This window comes from Dermacentor variabilis, chromosome 5, assembly GCF_050947875.1.
Source record: "Dermacentor variabilis isolate Ectoservices chromosome 5, ASM5094787v1, whole genome shotgun sequence".
NCBI lineage: Eukaryota > Metazoa > Arthropoda > Arachnida > Ixodida > Ixodidae > Dermacentor > Dermacentor variabilis.
In genome coordinates this window covers 75,827,093-75,847,604 of record NC_134572.1, presented here as the reverse complement: position 1 = coordinate 75,847,604, position 20,512 = coordinate 75,827,093, and the positions used below count along the sequence as shown (strand labels likewise).

The 20,512-nt window shown below is 50.3% G+C and overlaps 1 long non-coding RNA gene across 2 annotated transcripts in view; it reads left to right on the top strand.

Annotated features, from left to right (window-relative positions):
- Positions 1-20,512, top strand: part of LOC142582825 (uncharacterized) — a 64,269-nt gene that overhangs the window by 13,601 nt on the left and 30,156 nt on the right. Inside the window, exons 2-3 of one of the 2 annotated variants that reach the window (XR_012828494.1) lie at positions 2,448-2,593; positions 20,367-20,485. This is a non-coding gene — a long non-coding RNA (uncharacterized LOC142582825). Of the gene's footprint in view, positions 1-2,447; positions 2,594-20,366; positions 20,486-20,512 lie in introns of those variants that run through there. The other variant, XR_012828495.1, reaches the window with a different exon arrangement.

Here is a 20,512-nt window from a genome sequence, read left to right as displayed (position 1 = left end):
ACGGGGAGTACATATATTTGCGTGAACATCGTCCCCTGTCTTCAAGCAACCTTATGGCTTCATATATATATATATATATATATATATATATATATATATATATATATATATATATATATACATATATTCATTTTCCTGATGGTTATTTATCACAGCAACATTGTTTTATACCAATAATTCTTGCCATTTAGTTTTCGATGAATTTCAAGACGATCGCAAACAGCAGCAATTGTTTGTATCATAATAGAGCCAGTACGCATGATGAACATTATTTACCAATCATAATCTTCATATAATGACTTGCATGTTCGGAATCGAAGCAAGTTACGCGCTGATATTAACTTAATGAAACTAACTATTGTAAAGGCAAAAATGCTCTAGCGAGACGTTGTAAAGTAAGCATCACAATAAAGGCGTCTGCAACGTTGCTGTCTCAAAGTATTGATGCTAAATCGTAGACAAATCCACGTACATAACCATAATTCTGACGGTCGCTGAACGATTGCAGCGCCAGATTTTCCCCTAGATCTTGGTATGAAACACTTTCTCCGAGACTACGACGCTAGTAAACTGCAGCCACCTTAGACCGCTTCGCACGGAATACAGTTTCATCGCTCCGGGAAATATTGTTTCTAACAATATAACATTTCTTGCGATAACGGCACGCATGGGTCAATGTTTACGTCAGTGTTTGCGTCAATGTTTACGTTACCATGGAATCTTTCCTGACTCCATGGTAACGCCAGTGGCGGAAACCATCCTGCAGAAGGTAAAAGACTCTAGGAGCAAAGCAAGAGTCCGGACGACTGCTATGGCCGTAAGACCTAATGTGGTACCATACGTTCGCAGGGTCACTCACAACCTAAGGAAGGTGGCAGGCAGCTTTGGTATATCCCTTGTCTTTTCAGCCCTCTTAAGGTGGCGCGGCTCTGCCCTCACAACTCCGGTGATCCTAAAGGAAGGCAAGGTTGTGGCAAGAACCAAGCCGTAGACAAAATGCAATGTAGCAGTTGCGTGCGAAATCCCACTGGCGTGTGGCAAGTCTTAAATAGGGCTGAAGGGACGGTGCCTGAATCATCGAGCCTGGGAACATGAACAAAAGTTAACGAAAGATGAATTGGTGCACTTGCCTACGCACTGAAATGCCTGCAACTGTGAACCACTTTTCAAGGAGATAAAGATTCTGGGGAGAAGCCCGGACTTGACGGTACGCGAACTGATGGAGTCATATCACATAAAAAAGAAAGGCCAAGACTGTGTTAGTGATACTTCCACTAGGTTGTTTGAGTCGGAGAAAGATTTTTCTGATAATTGGTTGCCTCGCTAGGCTGATGAGTGTTCTTGTTGCTGCGTTCTGCGCATGTTCTATTTGTCTATATATTGTCACGGGTTGTCGTGAATAAAGCAGTTGAAAGTTAAAAAAAGAGAAAGAAAAAACCCGCTCTTGCCGTTTTTCTGTTCTCGTCCACCGTCCCCGTCTCTATTTGCGGTCAATATGATACGCACAGGTTGGCAGCTGTAAAAACTTAAATAATGAACAGCAGTTGTTTTTGTCCGGCGAGTGTGCTTTGATGTCATGTAGTAGATCAAACTTAACACTACACATGCACACAAACGACCAACAATGGAACAAACGCTTCTCACCACTGAGTTTTATTCTGGACAACACCAAATTTGACATAGGCAAGTAGATAAGAATAAAATTCAATTGCCAGTGGCGCTTGTTCCCCGCTTGTCTGTTTCTCGCGCGCGTATGTTTGCACATCCCCCTAGCCTTCCCACATATTATGGCGTAAGCGGCTGAAAATGTTGAGCGTACCTATTTGCGAATCAAACCCAAAATGTCGCACTTTCGCCAGAAAGGCAAAGCCAATGATTAGACAGCTATGCAAAGTAAATGTATATTTATCGACCATATAAAATTGTGAGTATGTGAACTAAGCGGCGAGAACACAGCGCGCACGAAGCCAGCAGTTCGCTATAACCTCTGCATACCCGTCGAAGTTCTTTTTCAATACAGGGCCCGCATGGCCGCGCCACACGCAGCCACCACCGGAGTAGAGCCCACCCCCCCCCCTCCCCCGCTGCCTTGCGCACGATGAAAGACGGCGCGCGTCCTCCTTGCCTTCCTCCCTGTCGCGCGCGAGTTCGCGGCACCATCTTTCTCTGGTCTCCTTTGTATGCTTTAACTCAAACCCACAGCATACCGCGCCACCGCGATGCTATCGCACTTGGACTTCATGCGGAACATCACGGCGACGGAACATCACGGTCTGTAGTGTATAATTTATTGCTATCGCAATAAATCGTTATGTACTCTAGGGATAATAATCTTATTTTTCTGGGAGGAGCTGCTCGAATGTGTCGCATCGGTTTTTATACGACTGCGGCATGTTTGGATTTATGTTGGACGAAAATGGAACGTACCTGATTTATTTTACTTCCAGAGTACAATGAACGACGTGACGTTGAGTTTGGCTTCTGGCTTGGATGTTTATTGGGGGGCGTTCTATCGACAGATAGCGGCGACTTTAGACCCACAGACGCCTTTGAGATGGTGCTCTCCTTGGGAACCTGAATAAAACGTACAACCGTAAGTGATATGTCTTTAATAAGGTCATTTATTCGTGTGGATGCCGTTTAGGCAGCGCATGCGTGAATGCTTTCTTTTTATTATGCTGTATAATGCGATGGACATTCTTATTTTTCTTCGAGTAGCTGTTTGAAAGTGTCGCATTGGTTGTTATACGACTGCGGTATGTATGTTTGACTTATAGTTGACGAAAATAGAACATACCTGCTTTATTTCACTTGCAGAGCGTAATGAAGGACGTGATCTTGAATTTGGCTTCTGGCTTGAACGTTTATTGGGGGGCATTTTATCGACAGATAGCGACGACTTTAGACCCTTGGAAACCCTTGAGATGGTGCTCTCCTTTGGAACCTGAATAAAACTTACAGCTATAAGTAAGAGAAGACGCACTTGAATTTGTTTTTAATAAGGTCATTTAATTCGTGCGGATGAAGTTTACGCAGCGCAGAAAAATAGTTTTTTCAAACGGGTAGCTATTTCAGGTTCTCGGAGAATTCTTAAACGGCCACTACAGAGAAAAATGATTTCTTCTGTATCAGTAAATTACCTTTCTATGACACCAAAAACATCACTCTTACCACGATAAGATGCTTGGTAAACCAGAAGAGGTGCAAGAACGAACGATGGGTGGCGACGCCTGCTTGAAGTTCCCGCATCTGGTCGCTGTGACGTCGTGGATTTTGATGGCATCTTCTAAGGCCTAATTAATTATGTAGCGTTACAGATTGACTACATCGTGTTCTAAAGGAACCAAACATTAAACATCGCAAGTTTTGGGAACCTTTACTCAGCCAACGCTGCCCAAATGCGAAAAGATACTTTGGAATCCCTGACGTCACACTGACGTACCGGCGTCGGGTTTTCGGAGCGAAATTCAAGTACTGATACTTCGGCCTTCATTTTCTCATCTAATAATCAAACCATTATTTTGAAATGACTGCCGGCAGCGTTCTCAAACAATACTTTATTAGGCTCAACTGACTTATTGTTTCGCTTTAGTGTCCCTTTAAGTTGTTCTCATAATGCGCAAGAACTAAAATTTGTGACATATAAGAGGACAGAAAGTGCGGGATACTCACGAAAATTGCAAAAAGAAATAGTTTGATGAATTCACGTAAAAGTTAGGCTAAACCTGCACGGCGTATTGACAAGCTTTTGGAGAGTCTCTTTAGTTGCGTAAGAATTTCTATATCTACCCAAGGAGGAAACCCGTCCGTCCGTCATGTAAGACTCACTTGCAAGATAGGATCCGTAGCAGCGTGCGAATTGACATTCGTGCTGCCTCTCGCTTCAGTGCGAACTAAGCGGCGAGAACAGCGCACTCTCTTCCCACCGCAGACCGCTTTCAGTATTAACCCACGCAGCCGCGCCATACGCAGCCACCCCCGTAGTACGGTTGATAATGGTTAATAATGGTTCGCATTGCGGACGAGCAGCGTCATCGACCGCGTCTACGTACGAGGTTTACCAAACGTGACACTGTCCAGTTACGTCCCGTATTACAGCACGCATCGCCCAGTGCTCATCTTCCACGAGGCCGCGCCATCATCCAAACGTACCATCATATAACATGAGTGAACACTGCTACTAGTAGTCTCTCCCTCGTTGTCTCATGCCGGCCTCAGTTTACATGTCGGTGTTGCAACCGCGCTTCTCCGTTTCACGATTATTTCACGGTGTTTCTCAAGCTCATACCAAACACAGCAGCATATGACGACGAAAGAGCAGGTGATTAGTAGCAAATGCTTAGACATAATTTAGATAACTCCCAGAGAAGATTCTGCGTGTATCTTTTTTTAGGCCGCTTTTCCTTTGTGGTCGCGAACGCAGGTTCGTCATGCTTTCCACTGTTTGGGACAGGCACAGCTTCCAAACAAAATGGTCCATACTCTCCCCGCGTAATTTCGCCTGGGCGAGGTTAGTCCATAAGTGCACTACCTCAATCATGTTTAGGTTGCTCGTGTAACTCGGGTACCAGATAAAAAGACATCCGAAAGACTTACACCACGGGATTGTTTCGACTTGAGCGAAGCATTCCGTTTACCACTGTGGGTGCCGTGGTGTCTCGTTGACTTCGTTCTAGTTACAGACATCGTGTCATCCTCCATTTCGCCGATTCTTGATGCTTCTTCTGCCTTTTTTTCAACGGTGACAGTTTGTGCGTTGTTACGTTTCGCCTACGACGCGCGGTTTAGCCGGCGCGACTGCAACAAAGCGGCAGACATTTTGGCCCGTTCGGCGTCGCCGCTACGCTCCCCGCCAAGCGCGTCCAGGCATGTTCCGAAGCCACGTGCCTTCATGTGCGTGTGTGAGTGTATGTGCCATTGTGCCCGACCGGAGGCGCTACGAGAGTAGAAGTCACCTTCTCCTCCCAGCCATTGTGCCCGACCAGAGGCGCTACGAGAGTAGAAGTCACCTTCTCCTCCCAGCCATTGTGCCCGACCAGAGGCGCCACGAGAGTAGACGTCACCTTCTCCTCCCAGCCATTGTGCCCGACCAGAGGCGCTACGACAGTAGAAGTTACCTTCTCCTCCCAGTCTTTGTGCCCGACCGGCGGCGCTACGACAGTATGCGTCACCTTATCTCATTGTACAATCACGTGCTCGTCTATTGAGGGGTTCCTTCTTGCCCTCAACTGCGAGAGTATAAAAACAGCTGCCCCCGGACGAAAAAAGAGGGCTCCGATTTCTTCTGTTGAGTAAAGTGCTCTCCCGTCTCTCTACTTCGGTCAACCTGACCGCCAACTCTTTGCAATGTTAAAATAAACAAGTTGTTTTGTTGTTACCAGTCGACTCATGCTTTGCCGGGACCTTCGGATGCTTCCAGTTATACCCCAGGCCGCCAGGCCAACGCTACCCTTGGGGCTTGCGACCCAGGTGCAACAACGGGCGTCAGCGCCGAGTTCCCAACAGGTCGTGCCATCGGTCCGACCACAACAACCGTTGCCATCGGTGGGATTCAAATAACTGTCTGCCAGCGGTGAGATCGCGACAACGGAGGCCAGCAGCGAAGAGATGCAGTTGACTGTATGCTGAGCAGCTCAACAACGATCCGGGAGCAGTGCAACGAGCACTGTGTGATGACTGGTTGCCTGCAGCGGAACGACTGCGCTGGACTCTTGGCTGCGAGGTTTGGTGAGTGCGGGACTTTCTTCTTCTGAGCTTTGCCAGGCTTTTGTTAGTGTCAGAAACAGAGCTGGTAATTGTGGTTGTCGTTGCTGCCGGGTTAGTTTGCGGCAAGACAATAGTAAGCAGTAGAGAAAGCAGCATTCAGAGCAGCCATGGATTTGAAGTCGTTGCGCAAACCGAAATTGTTGGAGCTTGCAAGAGAGTTGGGTCTGGATGTCTCGGACAAACTCAGAAAACCAGAACTGCTAAAGGCTATTCTTGAGTTAGAGGCTGAGGATGACGAGCTGTCGGAATGCCTTGAGACTATTGAGGAGAGGTCAAAAAGACAGGAGCGCGAACTTAAAGAGCAAAAAGAGAAACATGAGCGCGAACTTAAAGAGCAAAAAGAGAAACATGAGCGCGAACTTAAAGAGCAAAAAGAGAAACAGGAGCGCGAACTTAAAGAACAGAAAGAAAAAGAAGAGCGTCAACACGCTTTGGAAATGAAGCGTCTTGAGGTAGAGATGGAACGCGCTCGTAATGGAAGTCAGGCACACGGTGCAGGAGAACGCGTATTGTTCAAAATGACTGACCTGATGCGGCCGTTTAAGCTTGGAGAGGACATTGGTTTGTTCCTGGTTAACTTCGAGCGAACGTGCGAGAAGCAGGGGTTCTGTTTGGATCGCACCGCTGGTACGATCTGTTGGGAACTCGGCGCTGACGCCCGTGGTTGTACCTGGGTCGCAAGCCCCAAGGGTAGCGTTGGCCTGGCGGCCTGGGGTACAACTGGAAGCATCCGAAGGTCCCGGCAAAGCAAGAGTCGACTGGTAACAACGAAACAACTTGTTTATTTTAACATCGCAAAGAGTTGGCGGTCAGGTTTGACCGAAGTAGAGAGACGGGAGAGCACTTCACTCAACAGAAGAAATCGGAGCCCTCCTTTTTGGCGTCCGGGGGCAGCTGTTTTTATACTCTCGCAGTTGAGGGCAAGAAGGAACCCCTCAAAAGACGAGCACGTGAATGTACAATGGGCTAATGGTGACGCACACTGTCGTAGCGATGCCGTAGCACCATGTCGAGCACGATCTCGTAGCACCCTGTCGAGCACGATCTCGTAGCACCCTTTTGTAGCGCTGCCGGTCGGGCACAATGACTGTAATGAGAGGATGATCCCTGCTTTGGCATCGCCTGTTTCGGGCACAATGACTGGAATGAGAGGATGATCCCTGCTTTGGCATCGCCTGTTTCGGGCGCAATGACTGGAATGAGAGGATGATCCCTGCTTTGGCATCGCCTGTTTCGGGCACAATGACTGGAATGAGAGGATGATCCCTGCTTTGGCATCGCCTGTTTCGGGCACAATGACTGGAATGCGAGGGTTATCCGTTGCGGTCGCATCGCCGCAGTCGCGCCTGGAAACACCTGCCGATGAGCGTTGCGGTGACGACGATCGGGCCAAAATGTCTGCCGCCCCTCCGCAGTCGCGCCGGCAAAACCACGTGTCGCAGGCGAAACGCAACAGACCGCCCCGCCGGGGGAAGGAGATCCCGATGGACAGGGGACTGCATCCGCTGTCCGGAGGGATGTCGCTCGATGATGCTCATAACCGAAGTCGGGCGTCCCTCGACGTTTCTTGAGCGCAGCGCACAGAGAAGGCCTCGTTCTCTCGTTCAGGTTCGCACGGGACACTGCAAAGTGACTTCGGGAGAGTTCACATTTTTGTTCTCGTTCCCGGCAAGCGTTAGAACTACGCTGAAACTCAACCGCTCAGTCAGCAAGCACGGCACAACCCTCACTAAGCCCTGCCAGGCTCTTTCCCCTTTTTATACCACTGCCTAGTTCCTTACAGTAGTCTAGCATCACTCAGAACGCGTCCACAAATTGAAAAATTGCACTAGAAAGCATATCATCACTTTGAAACACTAAACAAAAGCAATATGTTAAAAAAAATCCTGCCTCAGGAAGAAAAACATCAGTAACAAACAATTTTGAGGCTGATTCCTACGTTAGGGCTTCGACTTAAGCCATCGGCGTTACCGTTGAGACTCCCCTTTTTGTAACGCACCTCAAAGGAATATTGTTGTAAAGCGAGGCTCCAGCGCAGGAGGCGGCCATTTTTGGGAGAGATGGTCTGCAGCCATTGGAGAGGGCAGTGATCCGTCTCAATGATAAACCTCGAGCCGGCTAGATAGCATGACAATTTCTGAACGGCCCACACGAGACATGCACACTCTTTCTCGGTGGCGCTATACGCCTGCTCACGACTGGTCAGCTTACGACTAGCATACAGGACGGGGTGTTCTACTTCTCCCTTTTCCCGTTGGCACAGTACAACGCCCATGCCTCGCTCACTAGCATCGCACTGAACAATGAACCCTTTTGTATAGTCTGGCGATCGTAGCACAGGCTGGTTTGTTAGGGCACTCTTTAGGGCGCTAAAAGCTCTTTCCTTTGTCTCGTCCCAGACGACTGTTTGAGGCTCTGTCTTTCTTAGAGCATCCGTCAGGGGAGCCGCGATATCAGAGTACCTAGGGATGTACCTCTGATAGTAGCCGGCGACACCCAAGAACGACCGAATATCGGTCTTGGTGCGCGGTTGCGGAAAGTCTCGCACAGCGGCCACTTTTATTTCAGAGGGGCGGCGACGACCCTGACCAATCACGTGACCGAGGTAGACAACCTCGGCCTGTGCTAACTGGCACTTAGGAGCCTTGACTGTCAAGCCCGCTTCGCGCAGGCGGGTTAGCACTGCCCGCAAGTGTGCCATAGGCTCAGACCAGGATGCGGAGAATATCGCTACGTCGTCTAGATACGGTAAAGCGAATTCTTGCTGTCCCCGCAACACTTTATCCATGAGACTTGAAAAACAGTATGGCGCGTTCTTCAAACCAAAACTCAACACTTTAGGAAGGAATGTTCCCATTGGTGAAATGAACGCCGCATACCTACTAGCCTCTTCTGTAAGTGGAACCTGCCAATAACCCCTGACAAGATCTAGGGTGGAAATAAACTGAGCGCTACTAACTTTCTCAAGGCGCTCCTCGATGTTAGGGATCGGATAAATTTGATCCTTAGTGATGGAATTAAGCCTGCGGTAGTCGACGCAAGGACGAGGTTCCTTGCCCGGTACCTCAACTAAAATCAAAGGGGAGGTATAATCACTCTCACCTGCCTCAATAACACCGAGCTGTAGCATTTTCTTTACCTCAGCCTCCATAATATCGCTCTGGCGGGGTGACACCCAATACGCCTTGGATCGTACTGGCTCTGTGGAGGTAAGTTCTATATCATGAGTAAGTACAGAAGTCCTACCAGGCCTCTCAGAGAACAGACCTTGAAACTCTTGTAATAGCCGGTGTAGTTCGGTTTTCTGCTCGGGCGACAGCGGTGCTTTACTGATAAGGTCACTAATGACTTGACCGGTGTCTTCCCTGTTCGTCACTGAGCCTAGTCCCGGAAGCTCGACCGGAAGCTCTTCAGGAACGTTTACCATCATGCACACCACTGCTTCCCTTTGTCTATAAGGTTTGAGCAGATTACAGTGGTAAACTTGCTGTGCTTTCCGCTTTCCTGGCAGACTTACCACGTAGTTAACGTCCGACAGTTTCTGAACAATTCGTGCTGGGCCCTCCCACTGCACGTCTAGTTTGTTGTTTAGCGATGTGCGCAATATCATGACCTCATCGCCAACCTCAAAACGACGGGCCCTGGCTGTCCGATCATAATAAACCTTGGCCCTCTGCTGGGCCTTTGTCATTGCTTCACCTGACAACTCCTGTGCCCTTCTTAAGCGTTCGAGGAGCTTAAGCACGTACTCCACCACGACTGGGTCGTCGCCCCTACCTTCCCATGATTCTCGAAGCATGCGAAGCGGAGATCGAAGCGAGCGACCGTACACCAGTTCAGCTGGCGAAAACCCCGTAGCCGCATGCGGCGCGGTCCTTAAAGCAAACATCACCCCAGGCAGACACAGCTCCCAGTCAGTTCGATGTTCAAAACACAACGCTCTCAACACGCGCTTCATGACGGAGTGGAGCTTCTCAACGGAATTCGACTGTGGGTGGTACACTGAGCTGTGTAACAGCTTTACCCCACACCTTTCGAGAAAAGTTGTCGTCAAAGCGCTAGTAAACACTGTGCCCTGATCTGATTGGATTTCCGCAGGAAAACCAACTCGCGCAAATATGGACAGTAGTGCATTAACTATCTCAACTGAGCTGAGTTCTTTAAGCGGCACTGCTTCAGGGAACTTTGTCGCTGGGCAGATCACAGTCAAAATGTGTCTGTACCCCGTGGCTGTTACCGGCAGAGGTCCCACAGTATCAATAACGAGCCGTCTAAAAGGCTCCGTAATGATAGGTACCAATTTCAACGGCGCCCTCGATTTGTCCCCTGGTTTGCCCACCCGCTGACAAGTGTCACATGTCCTCACGAAATGGTCTGCGTCCCGAAAACACCCTGGCCAATAGTACTCTTGCAAGAGACGGTCCTTAGTTTTCTTAACTCCTAGGTGTCCGGACCACGAACCCCCGTGTGACAAGCGCAACAGATCCTGACGATAGCATTGAGGCACGATCAGCTGATCGAACTCCACTCCTCGGCGGTCTAGATACTTCCGGTACAGGACTCCACCTCGTTCCACAAAACGCGCAGTTTTCCTGGCGATACCTTCTTTGACATTGCAGCGTATGTTTTCTAGGCTACCATCCTTCTTTTGCTCGGCTATCAAAGCCGACCGGCTGACTTTTAGCAACCTATCAAGTCCGTCTGACGTAGGCGCGATGAGCAAATCAGTAGATAGCTCTTCTAACTTTCCCGTGTCGGGCGTTTCCTCTCCAGTATCTGGCGCCTTTAACGTTACAGACTCAAGTTTATTCAGTTCGGGCGTGCTCTGAATATCAGCTTGCTGCGCCTCTGACCCTTTTTCGTTGTTTGATAACGTCGGCCCCGCAACTACCGCCTTTGCAGCGAGCTCCCGAACCTTCGATCTGGTTAAGGCCTGAACACTAGCTTCACCAAACAAAAGCCCCTTCTCGCGCAGGAGGTGATCGGACCTGTTTGAAAATAGGTACGGGTACTGGGGTGGCAGCATAGATGACACTGCCGCCTCTGTCTCAAGCGCTCCGAAAGGTCCTTCAATAAGCACCTTTGCTACTGGCAGACACACGCTATGAGCTTCCACGGCTTGCTTGATCCACGCGCACTCGCCCGTGAACATATGGGGTTCTACATAAGACGGGTGAACTACATCCATCGTAGCTGCGGAATCGCGAAGCACTCGGCACTCTTTCCCGTTCACGAGGAGGTCTCGCATGTAAGGCTCGAGAAGCTTCATGTTCTCGTCAGTGCTGCCTAATGAAAAAAACACAACTTTTGGTGTTGTTTCCGGACACTGCGCCGAAAAGTGACCCGGCTTCTGGCACGTATAACAAACGCCCGCTCGCCTCATCTCGAACCGCTTTCTGCGTTCGGCTTCGGCTGCCGCCGTCTCCTTAGGTTCGGTCGCACTGCTTCCACTCGCATCCGCACTACGCGTGTTCCCCTTTGCTCTCATGGGTGTGAACTTCGGCCTCTCGAACTTCGAGCCAAATTCACCCTTTTGACCATCCTTAGCTCCGCGAGCCCGACGCGTCACAAACTCCTCGGCTAGCTCAGCGGCTTTAGCCACCGTACAAACGTCTGGCCTATCCAAGACCCAGTATCGCACGTTCTCCGGTAACCGACTATAAAACTGTTCTAGCCCGAAGCACTGCAGAACTTTATCGTGGTCACCAAACGCTTTCTCTTCTTTGAGCCACTCCTGCATGTTCGACATAAGCCTATACGCAAACTCTGTATATGACTCACTTTTGCCTTTCTCATTTTCCCGAAACTTCCGACGGAACGCCTCCGCAGACAGCCGGTACTTTTTTAGAAGACTCGATTTCACTTTGTCGAAATCCTCTGCCTCCTCTCTATCCAAGCGAGCGACTACGTCGGCCGCCTCGCCGGGTAACAAAGTGAGCAAGCGCTGTGGCCACGTTTCCCGAGAGAACCCCTGCTTCTCGCACGTTCGCTCAAAGTTAACCAGGAACAAACCAATGTCCTCTCCAAGCTTAAACGGCCGCATCAGGTCAGTCATTTTGAACAATACTCGTTCTCCTGCACCGTGTGCCTGACTTCCATTACGAGCGCGTTCCATCTCTACCTCGAGACGCTTCATTTCCAAAGCGTGTTCGCGCTCTTCTTTTTTCTCTTGTTGCTCTCGCTCTTTCTGTTCTTTAAGTTCGCGCTCCTGTCTCTCTTTTTGCTCTTTAAGTTCGCGCTCCTGTCTTTTTGACCTCTCCTCAATAGTCTCAAGGCATTCCGACAGCTCGTCATCCTCAGCCTCTAACTCAAGAATAGCCTTTAGCAGTTCTGGTTTTCTGAGTTTGTCCGAGACATCCAGACCCAACTCTCTTGCAAGCTCCAACAATTTCGGTTTGCGCAACGACTTCAAATCCATGGCTGCTCTGAATGCTGCTTTCTCTACTGCTTACTATTGTCTTGCCGCAAACTAACCCGGCAGCAACGACAACCACAATTACCAGCTCTGTTTCTGACACTAACAAAAAGCCTGGCAAAGCTCAGAAGAAGAAAGTCCCGCACTCACCAAACCTCGCAGCCAAGAGTCCAGCGCAGTCGTTCCGCTGCAGGCAACCAGTCATCACACAGGGCTCGTTGCACTGCTCCCGGATCGTTGTTGAGCTGCTCAGCGTACAGTCAACTGCATCTCTTCGCTGCTGGCCTCCGTTGTCGCGATCTCACCGCTGGCAGACAGTTGTTTGAAGTCGGAGGTGATCTCACCGCTGCCAACCAGATGTTTGGATCGCACCGCTGGTACGATCTGTTGGGAACTCGGCGCTGACGCCCGTGGTTGTACCTGGGTCGCAAGCCCCAAGGGTAGCGTTGGCCTGGCGGCCTGGGGTACAACTGGAAGCATTCGAAGGTCCCGGCAAAGCAAGAGTCGACTGGTAACAACGAAACAACTTGTTTATTTTAACATCGCAAAGAGTTGGCGGTCAGGTTTGACCAGGAGTAGAGAGACGGGAGAGCACTTCACTCAACAGAAGAAATCGGAGCCCTCCTTTTTGGCGTCCGGGGGCAGCTGTTTTTATACTCTCGCAGTTGAGGGCAAGAAGGAACCCCTCAAAAGACGAGCACGTGAATGTACAATGGGCTAATGGTGACGCACACTGTCGTAGCGATGCCGTAGCACCATGTCGAGCACGATCTCGTAGCACCCTGTCGAGCACGATCTCGTAGCACCCTTTTGTAGCGCTGCCGGTCGGGCACAATGACTGTAATGAGAGGATGATCCCTGCTTTGGCATCGCCTGTTTCGGGCACAATGACTGGAATGAGAGGATGATCCCTGCTTTGGCATCGCCTGTTTCGGGCGCAATGACTGGAATGAGAGGATGATCCCTGCTTTGGCATCGCCTGTTTCGGGCACAATGACTGGAATGAGAGGATGATCCCTGCTTTGGCATCGCCTGTTTCGGGCACAATGACTGGAATGCGAGGGTTATCCGTTGCGGTCGCATCGCCGCAGTCGCGCCTGGAAACACCTGCCGATGAGCGTTGCGGTGACGACGATCGGGCCAAAATGTCTGCCGCCCCTCCGCAGTCGCGCCGGCAAAACCACGTGTCGCAGGCGAAACGCAACAGTTCTCTCGGGAAACGTGGCCACAGCGCTTGCTCACTTTGTTACCCGGCGAGGCGGCCGACGTAGTCGCTCGCTTGGATAGAGAGGAGGCAGAGGATTTCGACACAGTGAAATCGAGTCTTCTAAAAAAGTACCGGCTGTCAGCGGAGGCGTTCCGTCGGAAGTTTCGGGAAAATGAGAAAGGCAGAAGTGAGTCATACACAGAGTTTGCGTACAGGCTAATGTCAAACATGCAGGAGTGGTTCAAAGAAGAGAAAGCGTTTGGTGACCACGATAAAGTTCTGCAGTGTTTCGGGCTGGAACAGTTTTATAGTCGGTTACCTGAGAACGTGAGGTACTGGGTCTTGGATAGGCCAGACGTTTGTACGGTGGCTAAAGCCGCTGAGCTAGCCGAGGAGTTTGTGACGCGTCGGGCTCGCGGAGCTAAGGACGGTCAAAAGGGTGAATTTGGCTCGAAGTTTGAGAGGCCGAAGTTCACACCCATGAGAGCAAAGGGGAACACGCGTAGTGAGGATGCGAGTGAAAGCAGTCCGACCAAACGTAAAGAGACGGCGGCAGCCGAAGCCGAACGCAGAAAGCGGTTCGAGATGAGGCAAGCGCGCGTTTGTTATACGTGCCAGAAGCCGGGTCACTTTTCGGCGCAGTGTCCGGAAACAACACCAAAAGTCGTGTTTTTTTCATTATGCAGCACTGACGAGAACATGAAGCTTCTCGAGCCTTACATGCGAGACCTCCTCGTGAACGGGAAAGAGTGCCGAGTGCTTCGCGATTCCGCAGCTACGATGGATGTAGTTCACCCCTCCTACGTAGAACCCGATATGTTCACGGGCGAGTGCGCATGGATCAAGCAAGCCGTGGAAGCTCATAGCGTGTGTCTGCCGGTAGCAAAAGTGCTTATTGAAGGACCTTTCGGAGCGCTTGAGACGGAGGCGGCAGTGTCATCTATGCTGCCCCCCCAGTACCCGTACCTATTTTCAAACAGGTCCGATCACCTCCCGCGCGAGAAGGGGCTTTTGTTTGGTGAAGCTAGTGTTCAGGCCTTAACCAGATCGAAGGTTCGGGAGCTCGCTGCAAAGGCGGTAGTTGCGGGGCCGACGTTATCGAACAATGAGAAAGGGTCAGAGGCGCAGCAAGCTGATATTCAGAGCACGCCCGAACTGAATAAAATTGAGTCTGTAGCGTTGAAGGCGCCAGATATTGGAGAGGAAATGCCCGATAAGGGAAAGTTAGAAGAGCTATCTGCAGATTTGCTCATCGCGCCTACGTCAGACGGACTTGATAGGTTGCGAAAAGTCAGCCGGTCGGCTTTGATAGCCGAGCAAAAGAAGGATGGTAGCCTAGAAAACATACGCTGCAATGTCAGGGAAGGTATCGCCAGGAAAAATGCGCGTTTTGTGGAAAGAGGTGGAGTCCTGTACCGGAAGTATCTAGACCGCAGAGGAGTGGAGTTCGATCAGCTGATCGTGCCTCAATGCTATCGTCAGGATCTGTTGCGCTTGACGCATGGGGGTTCGTGGTCCGGACACCTGGGAGTTAAGAAAACTAAGGACCGTCTCTTGCAAGAGTACTATTGGCCACGGTGTTTTCGGGACGCAGACCATTTCGTGAGGACATGTGACACTTGTCAGCGGGTGGGCAAACCAGGGAACAAATCAAGGGCGCCGTTGAAATTGGTACCTATCATTACGGAGCCTTTTAGACGGCTCGTTATTGATACAGTGGGACCTCTGCCGGTAACGGCCACGGGGTACAGACACATTTTGACTGTGATCTGCCCAGCGACGAAGTTCCCTGAAGCAGTGCCGCTTAAAGAACTCAGCTCAGTTGAGATAGTCAACGCACTACTGTCCATATTTGCGAGAGTTGGTTTTCCTGCGGAAATCCAATCAGATCAGGGCACAGTGTTTACTAGCGCTTTGACGACAACTTTTCTCGAAAGGTGTGGGGTAAAGCTGCTACACAGCTCAGTGTACCACCCACAGTCGAATTCCGTTGAGAAGCTCCACTCTGTCATGAAGCGCGTGTTGAGAGCATTGTGTTTTGAACATCGAACTGACTGGGAGCTGTGTCTGCCTGGGGTGATGTTTGCATGAAGGACCGCGCCGCATGCGGCTACGGGGTTTTCGCCAGCTGAGCTGGTGTACGGTCGCTCGCTTCGGTCTCCGCTTCGCATGCTTCGAGAATCGTGGGAAGGCAGGGGCGACGACCCAGTCGTGGTGGAATACGTGCTTAAGCTCCTCGAACGCTTAAGAAGGGCACAGGAGTTGTCAGGTGAAGCAATGGCAAAGGCCCAGCAGAGGGCCAAGGTCTATTATGATCGGACCGCCAGGGCCCATCGTTTTGAGGTGGGCGATGAGGTCATGATATTGCGCACATCGCTAAACAACAAACTAGACGTGCAGTGGGAGGGCCCAGCACGAATTGTTCAGAAACTGTCGGACGTTAACTACGTGGTAAGTCTGCCAGGAAAGCGGAAAGCACAGCAAGTTTACCACTGTAATCTGCTCAAACCCTATAAACAACGGGAAGCAGTGGTGTGCATGATGGTAAACGTTCCTGAAGAGCTTCCGGTCGAGCTTCCGGGACTAGGCTCAGTGACGAACAGGGAAGACACCGGTCAAGTCATTAGTGACCTTATCAGTAAAGCACCGCTGTCGCCTGAGCAGAAAACCGAACTACACCAGCTATTACAAGAGTTTCAAGGTCTGTTCTCTGAGAGGCCTGGTAGGACTTCTGTCCTTACTCATGACATAGAACTTACCTCCCCAGAGCCAGTACGATCCAAGGCGTACCGGGTGTCACCCCGCCAGAGCGATATTATGGAGGCTGAGGTAAAGAAAATGCTACAGCTCGGTGTTATTGAGGCAAGTGAGAGTGATTATACCTCCCCTTTGATTTTAGTTGAGGTACCGGGCAAGGAACCTCGTCCTTGCGTCGACTACCGCAGGCTTAATTCCATCACTAAGGATCAAATTTATCCGATCCCTAACATCGAGGAGCGCCTTGAGAAAGTTAGTAGCGCTCAGTTTATTTCCACCCTAGATCTTGTCAGGGGTTATTGGCAGGTTCCACTTACAGAAGAGGCTAGTAGGTATGCGGCGTTCATTTCACCAATGGGAACATTCCGTCCTAAAGTGTTGAGTTTTGGTTTGAAGAACGCGCCATACTGTTTTTCAAGCCTCATGGATAAAGTGTTGCGGGGACAGCAAGAATTCGCTTTACCGTATCTAGACGACGTAGCGATATTCTCCGCATCCTGGTCTGAGCATATGGCACACTTGCGGGCAGTGCTAACCCGCCTGCGCGAAGCGGGCTTGACAGTCAAGACTCCTAAGTGCCAGTTAGCACAGGCCGAGGTTGTCTACCTCGGTCACGTGATTGGTCAGGGTCGTCGCCGCCCCTCTGAAATAAAGGTGGCCGCTGTGCGAGACTTCCCGCAACCGCGCACGAAGACCGATATTCGGTCGTTCTTAGGTGTCGCCGGCTACTATCAGAGGTACATCCCCAGGTACTCTGATATCGCGGCTCCCCTGACGGATGCTCTAAGAAAGACAGAGCCCCAAACAGTCGTCTGGGACGAGACAAAGGAAAGAGCTTTTAGCGCCCTAAAGAGTGCCCTAACAAGCCAGCCTGTGCTACGATCGCCAGACTATACAAAAGGGTTCGTTGTTCAGTGCGATGCTAGTGAGCGAGGCATGGGCGTTGTACTGTGCCAACGGGAAAATGGAGAAGTAGAACACCCCGTCCTGTATGCTAGTCGTAAGCTGACCAGTCGTGAGCAGGCGTATAGCGCCACCGAGAAAGAGTGTGCATGTCTCGTGTGGGCCGTTCAGAAATTGTCATGCTATCTAGCCGGCTCGAGGTTTATCATTGAGACGGATCACTGCCCTCTCCAATGGCTGCAGACCATCTCTCCCAAAAATGGCCGCCTCCTGCGCTGGAGCCTCGCTTTGCAACAATATTCCTTTGAGGTGCGTTACAAAAAGGGGAGTCTCAACGGTAACGCCGATGGCTTAAGTCGAAGCCCCTAACGTAGGAATCAGCCTCAAAATTGTTTGTTACTGATGTTTTTCTTCCTGAGGCAGGATTTTTTTTAACATATTGCTTTTGTTTAGTGTTTCAAAGTGATGATATGCTTTCTAGTGCAATTTTCCAATTTGTGGACGCGTTCTGAGTGATGCTAGACTACTGTAAGGAACTAGGCAGTGGTATAAAAGGGGAAAGAGCCTGGCAGGGCTTAGTGAGGATTGTGCCGTGCTTGCTGACTGAGCGGTTGAGTTTCAGCGTAGTTCTAACGCTTGCCGGGAACGAGAACAAAAATGTGAACTCTCCCGAAGTCACTTTGCAGTGTCCCGTGCGAACCTGAACGAGAGAACGAGGCCTTCTCTGTGCGCTGCGCTCAAGAAACGTCGAGGGACGCCCGACTTCGGTTATGAGCATCATCGAGCGACATCCCTCCGGACAGCGGATGCAGTCCCCTGTCCATCGGGATCTCCTTCCCCCGGCGGGGCGGTCTGTTACGTTTCGCCTACGACGCGCGGTTTAGCCGGCGCGACTGCAACAAAGCGGCAGACATTTTGGCCCGTTCGGCGTCGCCGCTACGCTCCCCGCCAAGCGCGTCCAGGCATGTTCCGATGCCACGTGCCTTCATGTGCGTGTGTGAGTGTATGTGCCATTGTGCCCGACCGGAGGCGCTACGAGAGTAGAAGTCACCTTCTCCTCCCAGCCATTGTGCCCGACCAGAGGCGCTACGAGAGTAGAAGTCACCTTCTCCTCCCAGCCATTGTGCCCGACCAGAGGCGCTACGAGAGTAGAAGTCACCTTCTCCTCCCAGCCATTGTGCCCGACCAGAGGCGCTACGACAGTAGAAGTTACCTTCTCCTCCCAGTCTTTGTGCCCGACCGGCGGCGCTACGACAGTATGCGTCACCTTATCTCATTGTACAATCACGTGCTCGTCTATTGAGGGGTTCCTTCTTGCCCTCAACTGCGAGAGTATAAAAACAGCTGCCCCCGGACGAAAAAAGAGGGCTCCGATTTCTTCTGTTGAGTAAAGTGCTCTCCCGTCTCTCTACTTCGGTCAACCTGACCGCCAACTCTTTGCGATGTTAAAATAAACAAGTTGTTTTGTTGTTACCAGTCGACTCATGCTTTGCCGGGACCTTCGGATGCTTCCAGTTGTACCCCAGGCCGCCAGGCCAACGCTACCCTTGGGGCTTGCGACCCAGGTGCAACAACGGGCGTCAGCGCCGAGTTCCCAACAGGTGGTACCATCGGTCCGACCACAACAACCGTTGCCATCGGTGGGATTCAAACAGCGTTTAAATATAGCGGCTGGCACCGTATGGTCAAGGTAAAGGACTATGGTCGGCAAGAAAACCAAGAATATCAATTGGAAACGAATCTGACAGGAAAATCGAGGCTCTGCTCAATGACGGAGTGATATTGTAGCCCGGCATCATAATCATCACCAATTGTTTCTCAGCTGCCGTAAATTTGGCCACTATCATCATGACCTGCAGTGCCACTCGCATCATCGCCACCACTCGTCATCTCCGATACCTACAAGCGTATGCGCGCCCACTTGAGTCAGAGTTCGCTTATAGTGGGTCTGCTTCGTATTATTTACAATGTATGAGACGGGCCGCCGTTAAGCCTTCCTACTGGGCTTTCTGCGTTGACCACAAACTCTGAGAAATGAAGCTAGTCGCAGGGCACACAGTGGATACCTGTGGACTGCGCAACTCTCTCTTGCGTGCAGGTCACTCAACAACGGGATCTAACATCACCCATGTTATCCGTCCGTTCATGCACACAGAAGAGTCTTTATAAGCGTGACGAAATGTCCACCGCGGATGGGGTGGGGCGTCTTGAAGTGGCTGATCCACGATGCACAAGAGTTCGCAGGCACTGCTCGGTAGATTGAGTGAGGGCGAAGATTACAGGGTTTTTTTTTAAGGAGTAGGGCTTCATTTTAATGTTACCAAAAAAAAAATTTGTTCTACTGTCCTCCAGCCACCGTGGAAACGACGGTATTACATACATTTTCTACGATTTGCCACAGACGAATTCGTTGATAAATCGAGTGTGCAGCTGCATTTATTTACAGGGACATGTTCCCTACAACGTCTTAATGCAATTAGCATACTTAGGATCTTTCACACACTATCTATCTATCTATCTATCTATCTATCTATCTATCTATCTATCTATCTATCTATCTATCTATCTATCTATCTATCTATCTATCTATCTATCTATCTATCTATCTATCTTTCTATCTATCTATCTATCTATCTATCTGTCTATCTATCTATCTATCTATCTATCTATCTATCTATCTATCTATCTCTCTCTCTATCTATCTATCTATCTATCTATCTATCTATCTATCTATCTATCTATCTATCTATCTATCTATCTATTGATCGATCGATCGTCCAGCGAAGACGCGAACACGTCGCGCGCACCCGGCTGGTTCCACGTAGGGACCAGCAGGTCCATGGGTTGTCTATGGTCGAATGCGTAGCGCATCGCGCTGCTGTTCTGAGGGAACAGGATTGGAAACCATCTGTCGGACCAACTTGGGTCACTGGGTATGTGCCACTCTTCAATTAACCTCTTCGACGCCACCTTGGGTGGCCGGGCATGGAGTTTCTCACTACATAGTGAGAAACTCTATGTGGCCGGGTATGCGTGCCGCTATGCATGTTTACAGCTCGCCAACGATGCCCTGTTTGATGCCAACTTGGGGGATTCGGTATGCGCCGCTGGGTATGTGGCGCCCTTCAATGACGAAAAAAAAATTGTTTAAAATTTGTCCCGTGTACAACCGATACCACGTCGTACATAGTCAGACAATCTTGTCTGCGGGAAGCTTGCATAGTGAACCACAGTGGCCTCTTTTTACCTAGCACACTTCGCCAAATAGCCCTCGTTCATAAGTTAAATATATTGTAACCTCTCTCTCTCTCTCTTTAGATTTCTTTTATCTTGCTCGATCGATTCGCTCCTCCGCCGCCTTTCACCCAACAACAACGCCCATCGCTATCTTACGCTCTTACGTGCGCGTGCCACGTGGTGTAGCGAAGAAGAAGAAGCTCGTCCGTTGACGAGCATTTCTCGCA